At 34.5% G+C, this 22207-nt stretch overlaps 1 long non-coding RNA gene across 1 annotated transcript; it reads right to left on the minus strand.

The window, feature by feature from the left end:
• Positions 1-11763: 11763 nt before the first annotated feature.
• Positions 11764-21649, minus strand: LOC113458763 (uncharacterized). Its single transcript, XR_003379310.2, has 4 exons — positions 21586-21649; positions 20011-20116; positions 12354-12448; positions 11764-11980 (listed from the first exon to the last, which is right to left on the minus strand). It is a non-coding gene; the product is annotated as an uncharacterized LOC113458763 (long non-coding RNA).
• Between the last annotated feature and the right edge of the window lie 558 nt (positions 21650-22207).

The raw sequence follows: 22207 nt of genomic DNA on the forward strand, positions 1-22207 counted from the left end.
ATAATAAAAAAAAAAAACCTTAGGTCACATTGTATGTCTTCTAGTAATTCAAGGACTCAGTTGAGAGCTAACAATCTCCTTCAAAAATCTGGAGTGAAAAATTTTGACCCATGGTACAGTGAGTCTTAATGTCTTAATAGAGTATTCATCAGCACCATATTCTGTGTTATCTGATGAGCTAACTTCCATATTTTCATTTTCTTTAAAGAAGGTCAAGTTGCAATGATGCAGTGCATATGCTGAATATAAAAGCCTATCCTCAAAAGGACTGTCAGATACTGGGGATTTGCACTTAATATCAACAGGCATGAGAAGACTAACTAGCTAATAGCAATGCCAGAAGTATTAGTGAATCATTGGAGGTCTGTGTAGGGTGGTGACTGGAGTTACTGGTGTCTTGGACAAGAGCAGACTCTATAAATGGGTTTGAGTGCTACAACACTTTCTACTATTCAATGCCACTTAAGGGGTGCATTATGCCTAAGCAAACAAAATGAGTGATACCACTCCTGTCTCCACTGACCCACATAACAAAATGTACACTGCCAGTGTTCCAATCAATTACTTGTCTAACCCAGCTGGCTCTTCTATTCTCAATCAATGAGATCACAGATGAACCGATTCCCCATTTCCTTCATCTGAATTAATATGGATTTGCTCATGAACTGAACACAATTATTGCTGTAAAGACATAGTAAAGAAAAAGGTGTTTTTCAACTTAGAAGGCGGGTGACAGAGTGCTAAATGAACTATCCCATTAAAGTGAAGACAGCAGAAATTATTATATTTATTTTATTTAACACATCACTAGGCATTTGTCTGAGATAAAGACTGAAGATACAGATTCTTGTGAAAGTCTCAAACTTCAGACAACTAATGATTTTTTGTGCATAATGAAGACAGAGCATTGTCAGAAAATAAATAAAAGGTTAAGGTTAATAATTATGATATCAAGAAAGAAAATAAATAGATATTAAAAAGGTGTTGACAAGGTTATGTCTTGATAGTAACATTCCCATGTCCTTTACTGAGCTCAAAAAATGTTCACATTTTCCCCCTTACAGTCAGGACCATTAAAAGAGCATTTTCCTTGGAACCAGCTGGAGCCCAAGGCTGCCTTTTAAACCTAGGGTAAAGTTTAGGGTTGCACCTAGGATTAGAATTCTGAAAGTCACAAAGCCCTGAGCTCCAGGAACACTGCAGCTGCAAAAGCCATCCAAAGGTGAAAGCAAAACTGCCACAACATTGCTTCCTCCACAGCATTTTCCTCAGAACCAGCCTGAGCCCAAGGCTGACTTGACCGCCAAGGGTTAGTGTTAGGGTTGCGCCGAGGGCGAGGGTTTTGAAAACCACAAATCCCAGAGCTCCAATCACACTGCAGACCCAAAAGCCATCCCAAGGGGAATGAAAAACTGCCATCATACAGCTTCCTCCTCAGCTTTTTCCTTGGAACCAGACGGAGCCCAAGGCTGAGTTTACGGCCTAGGGATAGGGTTAGGGTTGCGCTTTGGGTTAGGGTTTTGAAAACCACAAAGCCCAGAGCTCCAAAGGGAATGCAAAACAGCCACAGCATGGCTTCGTCCACAGCTTTTTCTGGGAACCTGTCTTGAATTTCCTGGCAGTAAATTTCAGTAGTAAATATATTTTTGTAAGGCTCAGCTAACAGCCATCATTAGGCATGAGGAGCCACATTGACGGATTTCAATATGCCTGACCTGGTTTTCAGAAACGCTGAGCATCATCAACTCTCAATGTCATCAGTGTTTGTAAACAGCTGAAAAGCAAATATATAAATACTCAGGTTGAGTTTAACTGCATTGAGGAAACAAATGCCACACAGCTGCTCATACAGGCTTCTCACAGTTGTATGGGGGCTAGAGAACTGGAGAAGAAATATGAGAATATCCATGGGTTGAGATAAAAGCTTTTTAATGATTGGAAATTAGAGATAATCACCACCACCACAATAGTAATATTGATGGGAAAAAATAATTATGAAAAGGAAAGTAACACCAAGAAATAAATAAAGCCATAGAAAAACAGACAATGTAAATGTAAACAATTCCTCACCACTAACTGACTGATTTCCAGATACTCCTGAGCAGCAGCTCCATGGAAAACCTTCCCCTCAGTTTTATTGGTGAGTATGACTTATGATCTGGAATATGCCTTTTGTCCATTTGGGATCAGCTGTCCTTGTAGGGTCCCCTTTCAAAATCTTATGCACTCAAAGCCCCTTTGTTGGTGGGATAGAGAGCAGAAAAGGCCTTGAACCTCTGTAAGAACTGCCCAGCAGTAGCTAAAAAGTCCCTGTGTTACCAACATTGTTTCACACAAATCCAAAATGTAGGCCCATAGTAGCTACTATGAGGGAAATAAGGACTACCTCATCCAAAATCAGCACAACTTAATACCCAAAAAATCCCCCAGTCCCCACCCCAAGCAATGCTTTAAGTGCTTATACAAAACACTGTGTCCTTAGCAACCATTCTCTGGAAAGTGTGGAAGGTTCTCCTTTTACTTAAACTGGTCCACTTCTGCAAGACTCCAGTAAGTTTAAAGTGAAATGTTCCTTTCTCAGTAAGACGGTGGCTAACTAAACGTAAACAAAAGAACAAAAGAAAAGCTGGGTCCTAGTAGTGAAAATACAATAAGAAATTTGAACACTATTTGTTACATCCAGTGGTTAAGAGCCTAACCATTTAGGATAACATTATAATAGCACTGAGACAGAATTTAAAATACTGTACACAATTTGGTAAGTATTACATACTTTCAACATGGAAATTACATCAGCAATAACCACTTCTAATTAGACTTTCTTTAAAACATGGATGGAAATTGGATTTTGGCTCTGCTCATCAGTCTCGAAAACAAGAAATCCATAAATGTAGTCAGACAACATTTAGAAAGACATAAAATAACTTGAATGAATTCAATCATATTCCACTGTGGGCTGTTTATGCTATCCATTTTAAGCCAAAATAATGTCATCATAATTCTGCTTATAAGTTTGCATTTATAAAGGCTTTGGAATATCCTATGTAACTCATTAATTAGATTTTAATTTTTTTTTTTTTAGCAGAAACAGATATGGAAGTCAGAAGACATTTACCGGGTACAAAGCCATTGCACATATTTAAGTGTGAAAACTCAAAGGAAACACTACGGTAGCCATGTGGTTTGTGAGAAGTCATCAAATAAATATAAAGCTTTCCCTGGCACTGTTTTAAAACTGCATCCCAAATTCTAATCAGTACAAACATATTGGGATTATCTGCAAAATGGTAGTTATGTAGGCATAGGAAGTTATTTCTATTTTTGTTATGCTTCAAAAAAATCTTTGCTTCACACGACCTAAATTTCAGGCTTCAACTTATAAGTATCCATTAAGGCTCTTAGAAATTACCTAAATTAATAGTTATAGATTCCAGAGAACCATCTTCTCCATTTGAAAAGCAAAATGCTTCTTTTCTGATGCCTAAATGCACCAGATTTTTAGCTGAAAAAGAGAGACAAATATCGGTATAGCAAAGAAAAATAACTAGTAATCAGATGAAGTGGTCAAATGGATGAATTCCAATTTTACATATTTATATTTAATTTTTTTATATTTATAGCATGTGTGCTTTTTAAACTGTGCCCAAAGCTTTTGAATGAGAAAAAGACACTGTCTACATAGGAACGGGTTTCCAAAACAAAGAAACTGAACTCATCCACGTTTAAATCACAGCACAAAAATTACTTTCTTTGCCCAGACATTTCTAGTACAACACCTGATGATAAAGAAAATACTCCCCAGGAATGCTTGCCCAAGACAAAAAAGACTAAATATTTTTGCTAGTCACTGAAATCTGAATAACTGTTCAACTGCCTGCAGTGTATTTGGGTCAGTCACCAGGATGAGCATGAAAAAGACTTCAGATAGAAGGAATAAGTAAAATGAAGGTAAAGAATTGGCGTTTCAATGATGTTGCAGCTCAGTTGTGCTTCAGAACTGGAATGTTTGGGAGGTGAAGGACTTCTTTAGGCACTTCACCTGTCTTAAGTGTAGACATAGATCAGGTAGTCTTTCTGCTGTGGTCCATAACCAAATACAGGGTAGGCGTAATCCTAACTGATAGCCATGGGATGTTACTGTGCTTATTCCAAGCACATGCTGGAAAAAGTAATGTCACACTCAATAATTTCTAGGCGTGGTTAGTAACTTGCTTTAGAAGGAGTTCAAAATGTTGATAAGACACACAGCTTATCTGTGGTGGTAAGAAATTGCCTCAATGATCTGCCTTAAAGCACTTCACAGAGCAGAAAATGCTTAGCATGACAAAAGAAATTTTATATGTGATGTAATATACCACTGCAGTAGAAACTTGGCAGACAATTTCAGATTATTTTTTTTTATTTTCTTCTGACCTTCTAACTGTTAGTGCAATCATCTAATCAGTCAGTTTTTAAAACTAAACTAGACTTTTCATCTGGGTCAGCTCTTTGAACTCACATTCTGTTTTGTTGTGATTGTCTGGATTTGTAGTGTTTCTCTGATCTGTGCTTATTATCCACCATCTCAGCAGCTGAATAAGCATTTTGCAAGTCTAGGTAACAGTTTCATATCAGATAATAATTTTTACTGACTGCTCATTTCAGTCACCTAATAATTTAAAATTTATAAATGATTGTCTTCTATTTTTTTATAGCACAGAGTGAATCTGAAATATGTAAATATCAGATAAGAAGGTTTAAATGTAAGATGAGATTTTTCCACAAGAATCAAGGAAACCACAAAGCCAAAATCAACGTCATGTAAAAGGTACAAATTAACATTAAGCTCTATAATTACTTTACAATTTAGAGGCCTCACATATATGCAGAAAATATCCTTTTGTAATGTGGTTGAAATTATATTTCTGAAAACAGATGCTTTCTCCTACCATCTGTCATAAGCCCGTTTGTACCCCAGCCTTCTTACTTGTTTGGAAGCCAAAATAAATAAAAAAAAAATATGTCCTGAAAAGCACTGGTAAAATAATATCAGTTCATTAATTTTCATACCACATCACTTTCTTGTGTTAATACATAGCATATTCTTCTCTCTTTTACTGTGAACAATAAACTTTCCATAATTATATTTATTAGCATTTTTTTCAAAGTTAAAAATAAAAGTTTTCTAGTCCATTCTAGTGAGACTTACCAGACTGAGGATCCCCTCAGCAAAAACCTGTGAAAATGTTGTGGTCACTTTCTAGCCTTGTGAACCCAACCAAACCTCCAATCAAGGAAGTCTTGAGAAGCAAATATCCTGTTCATGGCCTTTGCAGTAAAAGCCAGGAAAAGGCTGCTCTAGGAAAAAGGTAGAGCTATAAAATCTGTGCACTTGCTCTAAATATTGGTCTTAAAGTCAGAAATATTTAATTTACTATTAGATTTTGTATTGCAAAGTATTTTAAAATCTATTAGTACATATGAAGAGCCTTGATCATATACTTATAAATAGGTAACAGTAAAAAAACTCTACATAGTCCCCAGATTTTATACACTTATATTTATATTTATATTTATACATGCACATTATCCCTATATCTATCTCAGTCTATCACAGCTCCAATGACTCCATGTGTATTGAATGGGTTTGAAAAACACTGGTTGATAGTTCACTTTATTAAACCAGATTTTACATATTAGATAGCATATTTAAGAAGCTTTGATATGTAATAGAACACAGTTGGTGGATTTGTCAGCTCTGCAGGAATGTGGGTTTTTTTCTTTTTTCTTCTGCATCCTTTGGTTTTTTACAATGTTATCTTACTTGAGATACAGGCAAAAGGAGCAATAAAAGGGATAATAATAAACTTGTGCCTCAACTAGAGATAAACAGACATTTCAAAGAGAAATTAAGAGAATTTGCTCCTGAGTTAAATGTTTCAGAACACTGAGATTAATATAAAGTTTATTTTTATCCTTCCAATTTCTGTCTGCAGACTGATGAGAATGGCACTGTAATGTGTTCTGATTTAGCAGTTATTTTATGGCTAGGACCTTACAGTGCATTAGTGCATTAGTGTGCCTTAGTCTTCACCTTGTAATAAAGAGAAATAAGTGCTCTAAGAGAAGACAGTAAGAAGTCTATCAGAGCTTAAAATATAGAGGCTAGAAAATATTTTATTTCTTTCCAAACTGCTGTCTTCCCACTGAACTTCACAGCAACTGACAAAAAGGTACCACACAATCCTGTGTATCTGTGAAAATATTGGTAGGTTGCTAATATTGGTAAAACATTTTAGAATGATATTACTGAATGGTAACATTAAATCTCTTACCATTTAGCTATAGTTTATATGTTTCATTATTTTTCCTTCACGCATGTTTATTTTGGACTCAGAAGCATGCATTCAAATCACTTTCTCAAGGGCAGTTTAGCTCCACAGTAAGACAGATAGTACAATTAAAAATTATTTTCTTCGAGAAACTTATACAACTGAAGTCTTTAGCGCCTGTTTATGGCATATCATAAAGTTGTTTTTGTGCAAGCTTGAAAAATAATATTGTGCAAATAGTAAAGATTAAACAAGAAAAACAATGCCTGCAACTTTCACATATAAATTCCAAATTAAGGTTTTCTCAATAAAAGCAGATTAAATGTAGAAAGCTTAAATATAGATTGCCAGCACAACCATTGCAGACTCCTCTACAAGGCGTCATGCCAATTGCAGAAATAAAAAGAATTGAAAGCATTTGAGAACTTGTTATAAAAACTTGTATCATTTTTAGACAGTTAGTGGTCAATAGAAATAAAAATATTTACAGTGTCATTCTCAGAAATTTGAATCCAAGTTTGGGGCAACAGGACTAAGCAACTGTTTAGAACAAATATCTTAATCGTAGATTGTAAAGATCTATGACAAATGATCTGATAAACCATTCTCTGACTTCAGGACACTAAATACCATCCAGATTTCAGCATAACGTAGAATCCAGAACATTTAATATTAATATGACCAGACTACCAAGACTGACACTTTTATTTATTTACTGATTTTCCTATAGTCAGCGAGATAGAATAGACAGAAGGATAGACATTCTTTCTTAACAACATGAAACCATGGTCTGCTTTGGTCAGATATATAAGATATACACAGGAAAAACACGTTCATAAGTACTTTAATACAGTATCTAAGCTGTCAGAATTTGTTCTTAAAATACATAAAGCCAGAAAAAAACCCTTATTTTAAAAATCTTTACATTATACTCTAAATTATATTAGCTTAATTCATTCTTCTCTACATAAGAATACTGATATGAGCATTTAGTGATTCTGGTATGAAACTCAGAAAAATCTAGTTTTGCTCATATTCCCTCTTTGTGTGGAAAAGTTTCTTTCTCAAATCAGTGACGTTAGTCTGATTGGCATGCATAGATCCACCCTGGCAATAAAATCTCTGCAAGTATGTGTGAGTGTTTGCATGTGAGACTACATAAGCATATTATTATGCATACGTGAACACATATACTTGTGTGTGGATACACATTTATATAAACACATATATCCATGCTTGAACATTTTAGTTAAAAAAGACAAAATATAGTCTTCTGTTTTTAAAATCTTTCAACAGTTTATAAGACATACCATTGAAACTTCAAAATAACAATTATTGGATCAATTTTTTTGGCAAGAAGCACAGAATGCAAGTAAAGGACATTTACCGTTATATATCTAGAGTTCTCTGTTTTCTAATATATTTTCATTTTATGTTTTTAATGTTTAATTAACCTTAAAATATTTACGGTCCAAGGATGTATTAGGAAAAAAACAATTTTAAATTTTACTTATGTCATCCACTTGAAAGGGTGGAGGGAGAGTGAAAGAAAAACAAAATAGCAGTCTGTTATGGGTGGGTATATTTTAATGACAAAATGATGACAGGAGAATTATGGCAAGCTTGGAATCTTATTAAATAGGATCCAGCTGAATTTATTGGACAGAAAGAAGGAGAATAATGTCCAAACAAAATAAAAGGGATTTATAATCAAAAGTTGATTCAATTTTTCTAGAAATATTTGGGTTTCTTAAAATAAAAATATGCATATATGTATCTGTGTTTTTTTAGATAGAGTAGATATGTAAGGTAGAGAAAAATATCCCAAAAAATTCTAAGTTATTTTCTCTCTATCTAACCCCACTTGGCTGACTATAAAACAATATTCATACGAATACTGTGAGAAAAATGTTCTCCTATAATATACAATGATTTCAGGATGGAGAAATGACATAAAGTCTGCAGAAAATATAATTTCTCTTCCTGGCTTGGACTGATTACTGAATCAAAGCAATTCGGAAAAGTATACCTTCATAGCTACTGCCATAAACAAGTTTACATGAAAGCTGGCCATTCCCTAGGCACTTAAGGGAAGATATGTTGACATTCAATGAGATTTAACTGGTATATAGTCAGAAAGACAGCATATGAAGAGTGTATAAAGAGCATATAAATAGTTACAGCGCTTTCAGTAAATTAAAACAGGGTAGACATTCCTGTACCAAAACAAGGATGACAAAATTTCTTCTCAATATTAAATTAAAAAAAAAAAAAGAACTGGGAATTTGTTAATTTGAGAAGGATGAAGGACCTGAATCATTCTGTGTGTGCCCATGCTGTAGCTGCTGTGTAAGTATAGCCAGCTACAGAGGGAAGGAATTTTGGAGTCCTGGAGAACAGATACACCTGCCAACGCTACCTTAGCATATGTAGATGCAGGGTTGCAGTCCTGTCTCCCTTATTCATGAATTTTGCGTGCACAAAAACAATCATGGAACTTAATACATTTAAAGTGAAAAAAAAAAAATCTGAGTTTTACATAATAATAGAATCATTACTTGAGCCCTTTGTAAGGAGAAGAATTTGACAAATCCTGCTGGGAAAATAAAGACATCATTGTAATATCATCATTTTAATTCTCTCAGCTATCTCCTATATTTTTACATATTCATTTATTATCAATCACACTTTTATTGCTAGAAATTATTTTTTAAAAAGGCTGCATCATGAAATATTTGACCCATGCTATTTTCTCTAGTGTGGGTAGGAGATTTTATGTACAACATAATGCAGAAGGAAGCAAGTTTGAAATTCAGAATTCTGTCTTAAATTACCTGCCTGAGCCTGTGCACAGCAGTGTGTGATTTTCTGTGTGTATGGCCATGTGCTCATGTCTGTATCTTTGTGCATAACAGGTTTCAGCTTGCCAAGTCTGTACTCTGACCTAATGAGCAAGCTCCAGCCTTATTGCATGTCTATCATGCCCAAGCCAGTTAAGCTCCATCTCAGTCGATCTTATTGTCTCAGGAACAGCACTTGTCTACAATGGCTGAACAGCATCTGGCTGGTGTAATGTGGGCACACACCTATGCACACATTTTTCTAGACACTAGAAACTCAATTCTCTTCTGATCATATAAGTCTAAAAAAATTACCCTAAAAAAAAGATTAGTTGGCATTTCTTCCACTTGTTTTTATGGTGAACTGTACATCTTACAAACTTACTTTTTTGTCACAGACAAGAAGCTCCTTGGACCTTATAAATGTATTGCTGAGTGGCTTAGACTTTGCTGTTTCCTCTTGGTAGTGTCCAGAGAGTTTTTAGAGGTCTTGTTTTTTTCAGGTGAACATTTACTTTGTATTATTTAATCCCATCCTCTTTCTACTGCCATTTATACACTGTAATACTCTACAAGTGTTAGTCAGAAAACAGTATGATCCTTGAAAGTCCATTTAGTAATCTTGTTACACTCATTAATACCTCCTAGTGACTGTTATTCAATTACCTTTTCTCTAATTACTTAAATTCTCTGTGTTCCCTGATATGGATTAAATCCTCTGATAGGCTAGCATCTGAATGACTTTTTTATCAATATTTTATATGTCTTTCATAGATGTAGCCAGTGAGGCTTTTCTAACAGCCAAATGTCCACACAACAGCTCATACACCCTTCCTCCTCAACAGGACATTAGGAGAAAACAGCATTAGAAAGCTGGGTCGAGATAAAGACAAGGATGTTGATGCAATTCACAGTCACAGGTTAAACACAGTCACTGGGTAAAAAATTAATTTAATTTATTGCCAGCTTGGGTAGTAAGAAACAAGTAGATAAACTTTAAATCAACATATTTTTCCAATTTTTCTCAGGTCCTTCTCTTGGCACTGACCTCACCACCCTGAGCAGCACAGTGAGGCTCTGCCCTTGGTGTGTGTGCTACAGTCTGTACGTAGCAGTTCCTTTCTGCCTATCTTTCCTAATAGCCTCTTCCTGTGCTTTTGCCTTGGCTTTCCTTTAGATATTGTTCCTTTGTGAAAACCCAGCTGCTCCACCATGAATCCTCCCCAGGCTGCAGTAGATACCTACTCCACTATGAAGTTTTTTCATTCTCCTTCCCTGACCTCTGTATTTTCCTTACTGTTTGTCATACTCTTTGTATCCTCCTCTCTCTTTTCTGAAATTTGTTTCCTCAGAGATGGCACCATGTGTCTCCTCTGGTAGGAGAGAAATGGAACTGGCTGTGTCTGGCAGGCCTCTTCCCACAGAGGCCACCCCTGCAGGCCCATCCTCTCCTGCCTCTGCCTCTCTGCTACCAAAACCTCGTCAACTGCACCCAATGTATTAGTTTTAAACTTTCAGAAATACAATTTCAATACTTAGGATATAACATTAATTTTATTTCAACTATGTGCTCCTTTTGGGACATTTTTTCCCTATCAGATAATGAGGTCTTGGATGAAAAAGGGAGGAGTTTTACCAGTACACTGTGAGAGGTATTCTTCATAACCTATAGATTCTGTGGCCAAGAGGTGACTAAATTCCCATGTTCTAATATACTGTATAATGCAGACTGCATAGTTCCAGCCCTTGTAATTTATCCTGTTCTGGTCCTAATAAAATATATTTGACTAAAACATATGTGTTTAATCTTAACCTCCATAGTGACTGCCTTCAGTTTGAGGTGACTGTAAGGAATGACAAATTCCCTTCAGTGATATCTAGACATGTGAGAAATCTTAAGTAGTAGTTGCACTGTATATTTGAAGGCATTCCATGAAACTTCATGCAAAATGCTTGTGCTGTACACATACATAAATAAATAAAAGAAATTTTTAAAAAAGAAGTAAAAGCTCACAGAAATATAAAAATAAAAAACAACCCACAAAGCACAACCAGGAAAACTTTAATGATACCTGAAAGATAAACAAATGAAAAAAATTTTGCATGATTTGGGGAAAAGAACAAAGAAACTAGTTTGTTTTCCTCACAGAAAATTCCCTATGCATTCTTTGTAAGTAAAACTTGATGCATTGAACAAATATTAGATTATTTTATGCTTTTTTCTTTTTATTCTTGTAAACAACTTCTGGACAAAAGAAATTACTTAGGAAAAAAAACAAAAAACCAAACGAACAAGTTATCCATCCAGCCACATAGTCTTAATTTAAAGATTTAAAAAAATATAGAGAATACAAGGCTTTTCTAGTTTTGAAAATTCACTGTACTCAGGTCTGTATGTCATATCATCACCTATTTTTTTTCTACACAATGCATTCTATGTTCAAAACATAATCCATTCCAGTAAAATAAAGAGCAGTTTTCTATTGACATCCTTGACAGAAATCTTCCAGCTCAGCAAACAAATAGGACAGTAGCACTACTATTCAACTAAACTCATGCAAGGGAGTTATGATGATTTACCAAAGCTCTGACATCATACTGACAATGTCTGTAAGTTATATTCAGCCTCAGTGGCACTGTTCAGTCTGAAGTTAAATCCTGGGATAGCTGTCTACCAGGCTGTAGTCAGGAATCTGAAGAGCTATTGAATGAAGAACGAGTGCGAAATGACTGTTGTCAGGCATGTAGCTTTCCCTCAGAATAATCTCAGGTGTCAAGACTGGATAGTGAATACTCAGGCTTCTTAGTGAAGCTGCAATAAATCTGTACCTGGAACAGTTGATCAGATAGAACCCAAATTGAGTAATTCCATTGTTGTTATCAAATGAAGTATTTGCATAAAGGACAGCAAATTCATCCTCAAGTGCTTTTTTAAACTACTGTGCTTTATTTCCTAACATTACTAGAAACATTTTGTGTCACCCTCCAACAGTAGGACTAGCTCAAAAGATGAGCAATCAAATGTAGCTTAACTGCAGGTTAAAAAGGCAAAAGTCAATAAAGACAAAGGGCAAAGCTGTTAGCAGAAATTTATTGATGTCCTTCATTGCCTTGTCCAAGCTTTGCTCTTTATTGCTCTACCTCTACTCTTGCAGGAAGGAATAACTCCAGTCCACATACAGAAAATAAGCAGAGCACTTACCACCCAAATCTCTCTATTTCCCTCACATCATCAGTTGCTTTTTGGAACATGTTGTTTTTGTCAAGTGAGGCTGTGGTTTAATTCCAGAGGCTTTCCTGTAAGTGAAGAAAGCACAGCCAAAGCCACCAGCAGTCTGATTCAACTTTCAACAGGCCAGACAGAGTTAATCCTCAGGAATTATTACCCACTAAAGGAAGATGAGAGCCCAGGCAAGGGAGCTGGTGTGAACTTGCACCATTGAACAGACACAGATACAATGAAAAGGCAGCCTGGTCTCTCATTGATGTTACATAGTATTGCTCTGAGTAATGACTGCAAAGAGCTAACCACAAAGACAAAGGGCAAAAGGAAACAAGAAAATGAAGGGATCAATAAAAATTAGAGATGGAGAAATACTGGTTTATTGTGATGTGTTAAAAAAATATGCATAATAATGAGTGAGAAACATGGCTGCTACAGGAATCACTCTTACAAGCCAAGGTATTCCTTAGGATCACAAAATCTGTTTGGGTTTTTGTTGTTTTTTTTTGGTTGTTTTTTTTTTTTTTTTTTTTCCCTAGAGGTTCTAGTAATTTATATGGTTCTGTTTTGCTTATCATTAAAATGAAAGGATGATGTTATTTTTACTACAATAAAACATTCCTACTGAGAATTTGCACTCAGAGGAAAGATGCAATATTCTGTTCAAACACAAGGTCTAGGCACTAAAATGTACATTTCTTTAATTCACCCTGCAGTTTGATAAGAATGCAAATGTTGAGGGACTTTTCAAGAAGCCTAAAAGTACCTCAATGATTTTTAACATAGTTTTGTTTTAACAACCTCAGCATCTTTTGACAATCTTTACATAGAAGATGAGGAGAATTTGGAATAGCTCTAGGACTTCACTTAAAAGCTTTGTTACTTTTTATTGCTTGTGTGCATTTTTTTCTTTTTTGTGATTTTTTTTTTGGGGGGGGTGTGGAAATAGGATTATTGAGGTGGAGATAGGAAGGGAAGGAAGAACAACTTTCTCCATTAGATTTATGCAAAGAAGTAAGGACAATGTTATAGGATGGGGAGAAATTTTAAAAGACATTTGTATTACTGCATTATCAAAAATATTTAAACATATAGTAAAATTACGTACTTATCCTCCGCACACATTGCATATGTTAATGCCTGGCAATTATGAGATAGATGCATTATTTAATCTAAAAGGGTTCACCGAAAAGTTTTGAAAAGATTCATCCTGCTTTGTTAATTTGCAGTGACTGTTCCTTATTTGGTGTGATTTATTTACAGAAAATAATTTCATAAGTAGAAACATCATTATGAAGACAAGGGAATGGTGATTTTATTGACAATTCAGATTAAGTTAATCTATGTATGTATTCCTGTATTTTTTATTATTATTTATTATCTGGCATAAATTTAATTGTCAAATTTTCTTCGCAGGCTGCTTTAAGATTCTTTTCCTCAGAGTGATCATGATGTCTCCAGCCATCATTTCACTCTATTCTCTTAATTTTTAAAGCTTTTGATACTTTGTGTCCTGCCAATACTCAACAGGGAAAATTCTGAGGATGTTTTCCACCTTTCTTTACATACGCATATCTGACTTTTTGAAAATGTTTGTGTTTAATAGGAGTGCAAAGTCTTCTGTCTCTGGGTGATGGATTCTGTATGCACACATGTGTCAAATGTTTTTTTCATTTGAAATCACTGATGCAGATATATATGAACTCGATAAGTGATGTACCTGAGCATAAATTCTCTCTTGTTAAAGACAGTTGAGAGAAAGGTGAAAATGGATCAAAGAAATAGATGTTCTCTGCATTTCATGAAGCTTCAGAGACTTTTAAGGAATCTGGTCATTTAACTAGATATAGAATCAAAATGCAAATCCTAACAAATATTACCAGGTTCTCTGAAGTTAGGACAGGGAACCAATATTTTTGATTATTAATTTGAACAGGAACTCAAAAGGAGTGTTTTTTAATGATTTCTTTTTACATTATTTATATTGTTGCTGTTTCCTTCTTTATTTTATTTCTTACTTGAAGATGATGGTGGAACCACCTGATTTATCTGATGTAAATCCAAAGTGTCTGAATTAATACAGATGTTTGGAATTAGGACTCAGGTTTATCCTTTCTTCATTTTTTTTCTCTCATTTTCAAAAAATGTAATTCATTTATTGAAAGACAGAGTTCCAATGGAACATTTCTTGGGTGGAGATTATCAGATCCAACATGAACTTTCATGTATATCTTTTTCAACCCATCAGAATACTAAGACAGTTGGAACATTCAAGTGGTTGAAACCTAGTTCTCTGTTCCTAGTTTCCCTAAAAACTCGGGAGTTTAAAGATGAATGTCATTTCGTGATGGAGAATCTTAAATAAAAGAAGTTTCTTTGTCTGTTCCAGTGAATAAAATATTGGAAAAATTAGATCTTGGCTAATGACTTATGAGTTGGAAAATTTAATCCTGGATGAAATTGCTGGATGGACAAAAAGCATTTTTCACCACCGTGCACTGAGATTTTCCAAGGAAAGGGAAAGAAAAAGGAAAAGGGAAGGCAAAAGAGAACGAAAAAGGGAAAGGAAAAGGGAAGGGGAAAGTAGAAAGGGAGGAAGAAAAAAAAAAAGAGAATATGAAAGGAGAAAATGAAGAGAAAATAAGGAAAGTGAAAGGAACCAAAGGTTTTAATTTTGTTTTTATTGAGCAGCAAACTTATTATAGCTCAAGAACAAAAAGTTCTAAATAAAGGAACATTCATATAAGCACATTACACTTAGTACCAATATGCAGCATCAATCATTTGAAGACAGATGAATTAGAGGGATTTTAAAAAATCTCCATGAAAATTCTTCTTCTCCTAGTGAGGTCAGAAGGAGAGGACAGGCTTATGATGGCAAAGGGCAAAAAAAAGTTCATCTTAATGTCTTCCTTCCTCCTTCAAACCTGAGAAAAAAGCTTTGATTGTGACAAAGAATAAGGATAAACAAAATAACCTGGATCTACTTTGGTTTTGAAGTGAAATATAGACTTCAGCACTTCACATTTCCTTATAACCTCGGATCTCATTGTCAGCAGCATAAGATATTCTGTACATCTTTCTTGCAGTTTGCCCTTACCTTCACCTCAGATAAAACCCCTTTCATGGCACTACCAATGGGGTTTTGTGAAGCTCATAACTTCCAAACCCCTTTAAGACAGAATTTCGTGGTGTACAGGATCTGTCAAACAGATTAGTGAAGAGAGATAGAGTGGATGCATTTGGGAAAGATTGGTCTTTGAGAACACCGAGCAACTGTGAGCATGTTCAGCTCTTTGTCCAAGAGGCTTGAATTTTCAAAGTCTGAGAAAAGTTTCCTTGAGGGATATGAATTTTACATGAGCTACCCTATTGTCACTGTATTTGCTTCTTTGACACTGTCACTTTTTAGTTCTTTAATTCTATTTTCAATAAGTGATTTAATCACTAAAATATAGGAGAGATTTGTTTTCCTGTGTGTTAGGTATGGCTCAATAATGGCTCATTTCTTAAAACTGAGTGCCAGCTTTGATTCAGACATGATCCCTAGTGTATCAAGAGTGTTTAGATACAGTGCATTCTTTGCAATGTGCTTTTACTCACTGTTCAACTTATGTCAGGAGCAAAAGATATGAAAGATACTGGCCCCAGTTGTCTTCTGCACTAGCTTTAGCTATAATTTGCTAAATCAGCTTGGAGAAAATATTGTACTATCTAGTAAAATTTTAATATGTAGCAGACCAACTAAGAAAATGATGCGTGAGCATGCAGGTGATGTAGATCAGCAAATCTTGCTGCTGCAGTTCTTCTGAAAATATGCTCAATAAATACAATTTTTCTCTTTTTTTTTTTTCGTTTTGGACTTTTATTATATAGAGGTATTAAAAAATAGCCAGTTCTCGTTCATATCAGCATGCTTTTCAGATCCAATTACAAAATATTTTATATTTTGTTCTGGACTACTTATTTTTCTGGCTTTTTAAAATTTATGTCTCTATTTTGCCTGGTAAACAGCTAATTGATGTTCCTATATATTGTCAAATCAAAAGAAAGAATGTATCTCCTGTCCTGATTTTATGATTTCTCTCTCTGATCTTCCAATGTAAGCCAGCTCAGTTTGTAAAATAGTCTAGGTGATGAGTGCTTTCTTCCACTTTTTCTAATAAGTTCCTAGGACATAATGTGCTGATATTTGAGAAGAGAAAGAATTCATGACAGAAATCAGATAGCAGAAACTAGAATGAAAATATCTCCTCAAATAATAGGTTTATGTTGCTACCACCTCTCATCCTGGCATTAAATCTTTAAGTGCTTTATTTTAGTATTGTTCTGGTAGTAAGAGCTTGAACTTCAGTCCTTCCCCTGGGTAACAGTTCTAAGAGTCCAACTAATGAATAATTCATGCACATTCTTTTCTCCTCTCTCCCCTAAATACTCGGTAATACCATGAAAACAGAATAAAATAAAGCAGGGGAAAATGAAAATTGCCGACTTCATGAAATTATATCACATTTAATATTTTCCCATGGAAGTGAAATCAAATCCTCTTGTACTGAAGGAATTTTCACTCCTTGGGTCAAGAAATAAATGAAATAACGAATATTGGACATCGCATTTCCATTGTGTTTGGCACTTACCCTGTGAACAGACAGATGTCTCTGTATTCCATTTGGGGAATAAGAACCTTCTTATAGCAATGAACAACATACAATAGTCTTCAAAGCAGTTGAGCTTGATGCATCCTTTTCTGACTTTACTCCTTTAACTCTTGTTTGAATCCTACTGAATTACTATAATACCTTTCCTGTCTCCATCTCCCATATGATTAATTCATTCTAGACAACTAAGAAGGAAGCATCTCAGTCAAAAACACAGATGATGGAAATTTAAGGAACTGGGTGCTGCAATAATGACTTGAAGTACTTTGTTCTTTTCAGAATGTACTTCTCAAATTCTTTGTGACTTCATTTGGACAAAATAGTCCTTCCCTACTTTTCAGGAAAAATATCTGCAAGATGTCCTCATCCACCCTGCTAGAGTGCATCTTATATCACATCTACCTGGAAGGACAATATTACACCAGATAGAACTTCGGATTTTTGGACAGGGAACTTACTTGCTAATACATTGAAAAGGCATCTAGTGCACATTCAGTTCATCAGATTTTAGAAACTTAACAAGGAATACAAAATAAAGAGGTGGTTTTCCCAACCTGGGACATTAGACAACAGCAATTCTTCAAATGAGGTGATAAAGAATTTAACTGGCATGCACTTTCTAAAGAGGAAATTATGTTTCTTTATAAATAGATTTAATAATTACAGTGTATTAGTAAAAATATCCATGGCTTATATGGTGTCACTCTTATTGCTACTGTTGCTACTTATGCTCCTATCTAGTACAACTATACTAGTACTGGTATTAATAGTGGTATTATTACTGCTATTATTATTGGAACTTCTATTATCTCTCCTTCCAGTCATGAACACAGATTTTATTGTTCTATTTTCTTTTTCTAGTTTAAGGCTCAGACTTCTTTTTTTTTGTATCTTGTGTAGAGTGTCAGAAATTCACTTGTTCCCAGTCTATGAAGCCATGAGAATTGCCAAATTTGGCACACAATATTTCAATCTCTAAGAATAGAGAAGAAAAACTTCTAAGGAAGTCTTCTAAATAACTGCCTCTCCCTCTCTTTCTCATGCACATGTTCATTCATATGCACACATGTAACTGGTGAAAATGACACTCAAAGAATCTTTAAGGTGGCTACAGAAAACAAGGAATGAAGGGAAATGTTAGTCAAGGGTGAAGAGAACCATATGCCTTCAAAAGCCTTGGCACAATGGGGAACCACCTAAATAGTTTTCTCAGTGCACCCTGTCGTGCCTAGGCATTGATGGACATATGGTACATTTCACCCTGAACTGTGAATTTCCTGAAACAGCTGTAATGCTCTTTAAATGTTTTTCTGCATAATGACACATTCACAGCATACATTATATAACCATTCCTCACTGACCCTTCAGGTGGCCCATGTATTTTATCAGTCTATAGAAAACAGGATATTAGTGGATCATTTATCTTCTGGTTTCATAAATATGTCTTATTCATTGACATATTTTACAGAGGCTTAAAGTTTTCGGTGACTGCACCATGAGAAGACCAGCAAGGTATTCAAGATTACTGTCCTCTGGTAAGATCACAAACAAGCTCAAGATACAGACACATAAATAACAAAGATAAGCATGAGAGTAGCTCTCTGCTTTAATAATTTTATAGTTCATTTCCTTACTCTTATTTTTGCAAGACAAATTGGAAAAAATGCATGGGTGTATATGGAAAAATCAAGATGGACACAATCTTTAACATGTTATGAGATAATATGATACTGGTATATATATGTTATGCTCCCCATAGATTTAATTCCTCTGGGCAACCCATCCTGTGACTCATCCTTTATACATGACACAGAATCATTCATTTTTCATTTCACTGCTGACTGGTAAAATATAATTTCTTTATTTTTATGATCAGTTACTGGCAATGTGTGATCTAACTTATAAATCTGCTTGGGTAAATAGATTGTTTATTTAGGAAAGAAATTATATTATCTGTAAGAAACTCTCTTTCTTGTTATTATAAAAACCCCAACAGATGCAAAATTTTCAGATTTAAAAACTTTTAAAAAATAATCATTTGGTCTAATAATACTGATTTTGTTACATCAGAAACTAGTGTTCAAATAGAACAGTTTTCTTACAGCTCTTTAGGGGAATTACTGACTAATGAAGGACTTTAGGTTAATAAATATTAAAAACTGTTGTTTCTTTTTTATTGTTACTGCCCTTTCCTTTTTTATCACCTCTTTTATATAAAATGGACAGCATCTTTTACAAGTCATCCATCTCTTCATCATTCCTGTGAAGCAACACACTGAACCAGAATTTGTGTATGAGAAAACCAATCAGGCAGCTGAATGGATTAGAGATTGGTACCATAGCTTTACATTAACTTCATCTCTTTCCTGAAACTTTAGTTCACATTTTCAAATACAACAACTAAAAATATGCATGAAGAAAGTATATAACCAGTTTTCCCACCATGTATTTTATAGAAGTTTTATAGATTTCATTATCTAATCACTGATTCCAGGGCTACATGCCAGATTATCATGTTAAAGCGCTCTCATATGTAGAACCAAACTGTTCCTTTGTTAAAATAACTGTTTCCAGAAATACTGGGATCAATGAAAATACATATAAATTTTCTACTGTTTTACTCTCAAAAGTAAAGACTCCTGAATAATGAAAACCTATTTGGTTGCTGGATTTTTTGTTTGGATTTTTAGTTTCCTTGCAGAGATTATATTTTAGGGTTTTTGTATGTCCCTGAGTTATACTCAATGTGCTGCTCTGAAAATGGATGTTGCTGTTTTCGCCAGATTTTTAAACTAAAATAATCCAGTCTCTTTCATAGGCCTTACTCATGCAAATACTAATTTCTTGTTCAGAGAGTACTTCTACCCACCCAAATTTCAAATAAATCATATCCTGTCAGATGGTGCATCAGTTCTGTCCCAACTCTCTATTTTCACATGACAGTGGCAAAGCAGATCCTCCCCCTCATTTAATTTTACCTTTATATTCTGTCCTCCTGATTATTCTGGCATGCTTCAGCATTTTCTTGATGCCTGGGTAGTGAAGTTGCAAGGTCCTCCCACCTTTTCAGGAGGAGGAACTGCACTGAGGAGGAATAAGTGATGGAGGGAACAGAATAAAATACAGCAGAGTTTTCCTAAAGCAGAACTGACAGTTCTTATCTTCCAGAGGAATGCAATTGTGGCAGGCAGCTGGTTAAACAAGTTTCCTTTCCCTCTCTCAAGAATAAAATTTGTGAAAATACTGGAATTATTGCTTTTGTATGAAAAGAATAAAAAATATACTTGCCTAATCTCATTGAAAACAGAAAATACAAGCTGTATTCCTACAAGGAGATGTGTTTGTCTTCTGCAGAATAATTAGTGTAAAGATTCTAATGACTTCAAATTGGTTAGATTTATATCCAATAGGATATCTTTTAATTATAAAAAAAATTTCCTATCTTTCATTGTTTCAGAAAGCAAAGAACTGGAAATGTTCTAAAAGAAAGTCATGATCCTTAAGTGATCTGATTTTCAAATATCAAATTCAAGATTTTGTAATATTTATGGTTAAAAATTACACTAATAATACAAAATCACATTATGATTACTCAAACAAAAGTAAAAATCACAAGTAAGCATTACTCTGATAAATTCTTCCACATTGAATTTTTTCAGGCTCTTCATGCTGGCACAGAAGAACACACTTAACAAGACACTAGTAAGCTACTTTCTCTGGTTTGAATATAAAAAACATTACAGAGAGGGTTAAATGTAATTGTATTACACCCTGAGTCTCATTAATAACTTAAATTTATAATTATAGTTTAATAGAAATGGGCTTGCTAATTTCAAACTCAAAAATTCTGGAAAACGTGCTTCAAGCTCAGGTTGTTTGATTTTCAATATCTTTAAATGGCTTGGATTGTATTGTCTGCTTCCATATTTTATATATAAAATCTGCACTCAATATAAAAAACTGGCAACAAAAAGTTAACATTTCATTTCTCTCCACTTGTCCACTATTTGCCAACTTTCCAGCACAGCTCTTCCTAATTGTATACTCAAACACCAGCTGTCATGCATAAAAGTATTGATGGAAATGAAAACTTCTGGAATTTAGCAGCAATCAAATACTGAAATGAAAGATTTATGAACACAAGTTGATTTTTGACATTGTTAATGTTAGAAAGTAGTTCCATCTAAACTTCCTGTTGTACTCCCAAGAGCTAACCTAAGACCCCAATTGCTGCACACATGTGCAAATTAAAACTACTATTAAATTAGTTTCAACTACACCTATCCACAAATTCTTTTTCAGATTTACATACTATGTAAAAATCAGCCTTGGCAGATATTGAATTTTAAAGATTGTTGTAGATCATGTGAAGACTTTCCCCCCATCCCCCCAGGAAATATTTCCTGTAGATACTAATAGTGTAATAGAAATACAACTTGCAGATTCACAAAGTTCTCACACGGTGCTGATTTTACAGATCCTTATGCTTTAGACAGCAATAATTTTTAGTCAAAATAATCACAGTTGTGGAAAGAGAGAACAAAAAGACAAACCTGTAACTGATTTGATGGCAAATATGTCCTCTCATTACCAGAAATACATCTGCTTGTGTGAAAAGATTGCTTGTTCCTTTGCAAACAGAAAGACAATTGAGAGCAGCATTATTGTCTCATAAAACCAAATCTAGACAACATAGAGGCCCACAACTCATTCTATGGAAGTAACATTGGTCAGGAAATGGTTAAATTCTTTTAAACACTTTTAAAAAATATTTTAAAAAAACCTTAATATATTTTATAGTTTCACTCTTGTATTCATTTTTCCAATGCAAAATGGAAAATGAACTCTGTGCAAACATGAATTTAAATATTCTAGATCAGTATCTTCTAGCAAATCATATTCTTTGATATTGGCCTATGTAAAACTCAGTGCATTATACAGCTCCTGCAGATACTTGCTCAAGAAATAAAATGTCTAAAATGTGAGACCAGATGAAGCTCAGATATACTTCTGCATTCTCTGCTGGCAAGAAAGTAGTTACTTTTTCATGAAAGAACTTCGAAATTTTGGAAGATATTTATTCATCCCCATTTCATTGTTAAAATCAGAAAAATTTAACTAGCTTTTCATTCACTTGGAAATGCACATATTTTTACACCTATTAGAAAAATTTTG

Source organism: Zonotrichia albicollis, chromosome 6 (assembly GCF_047830755.1).
Source record: "Zonotrichia albicollis isolate bZonAlb1 chromosome 6, bZonAlb1.hap1, whole genome shotgun sequence".
NCBI classification, from domain to species: Eukaryota; Metazoa; Chordata; class Aves; order Passeriformes; family Passerellidae; genus Zonotrichia; species Zonotrichia albicollis.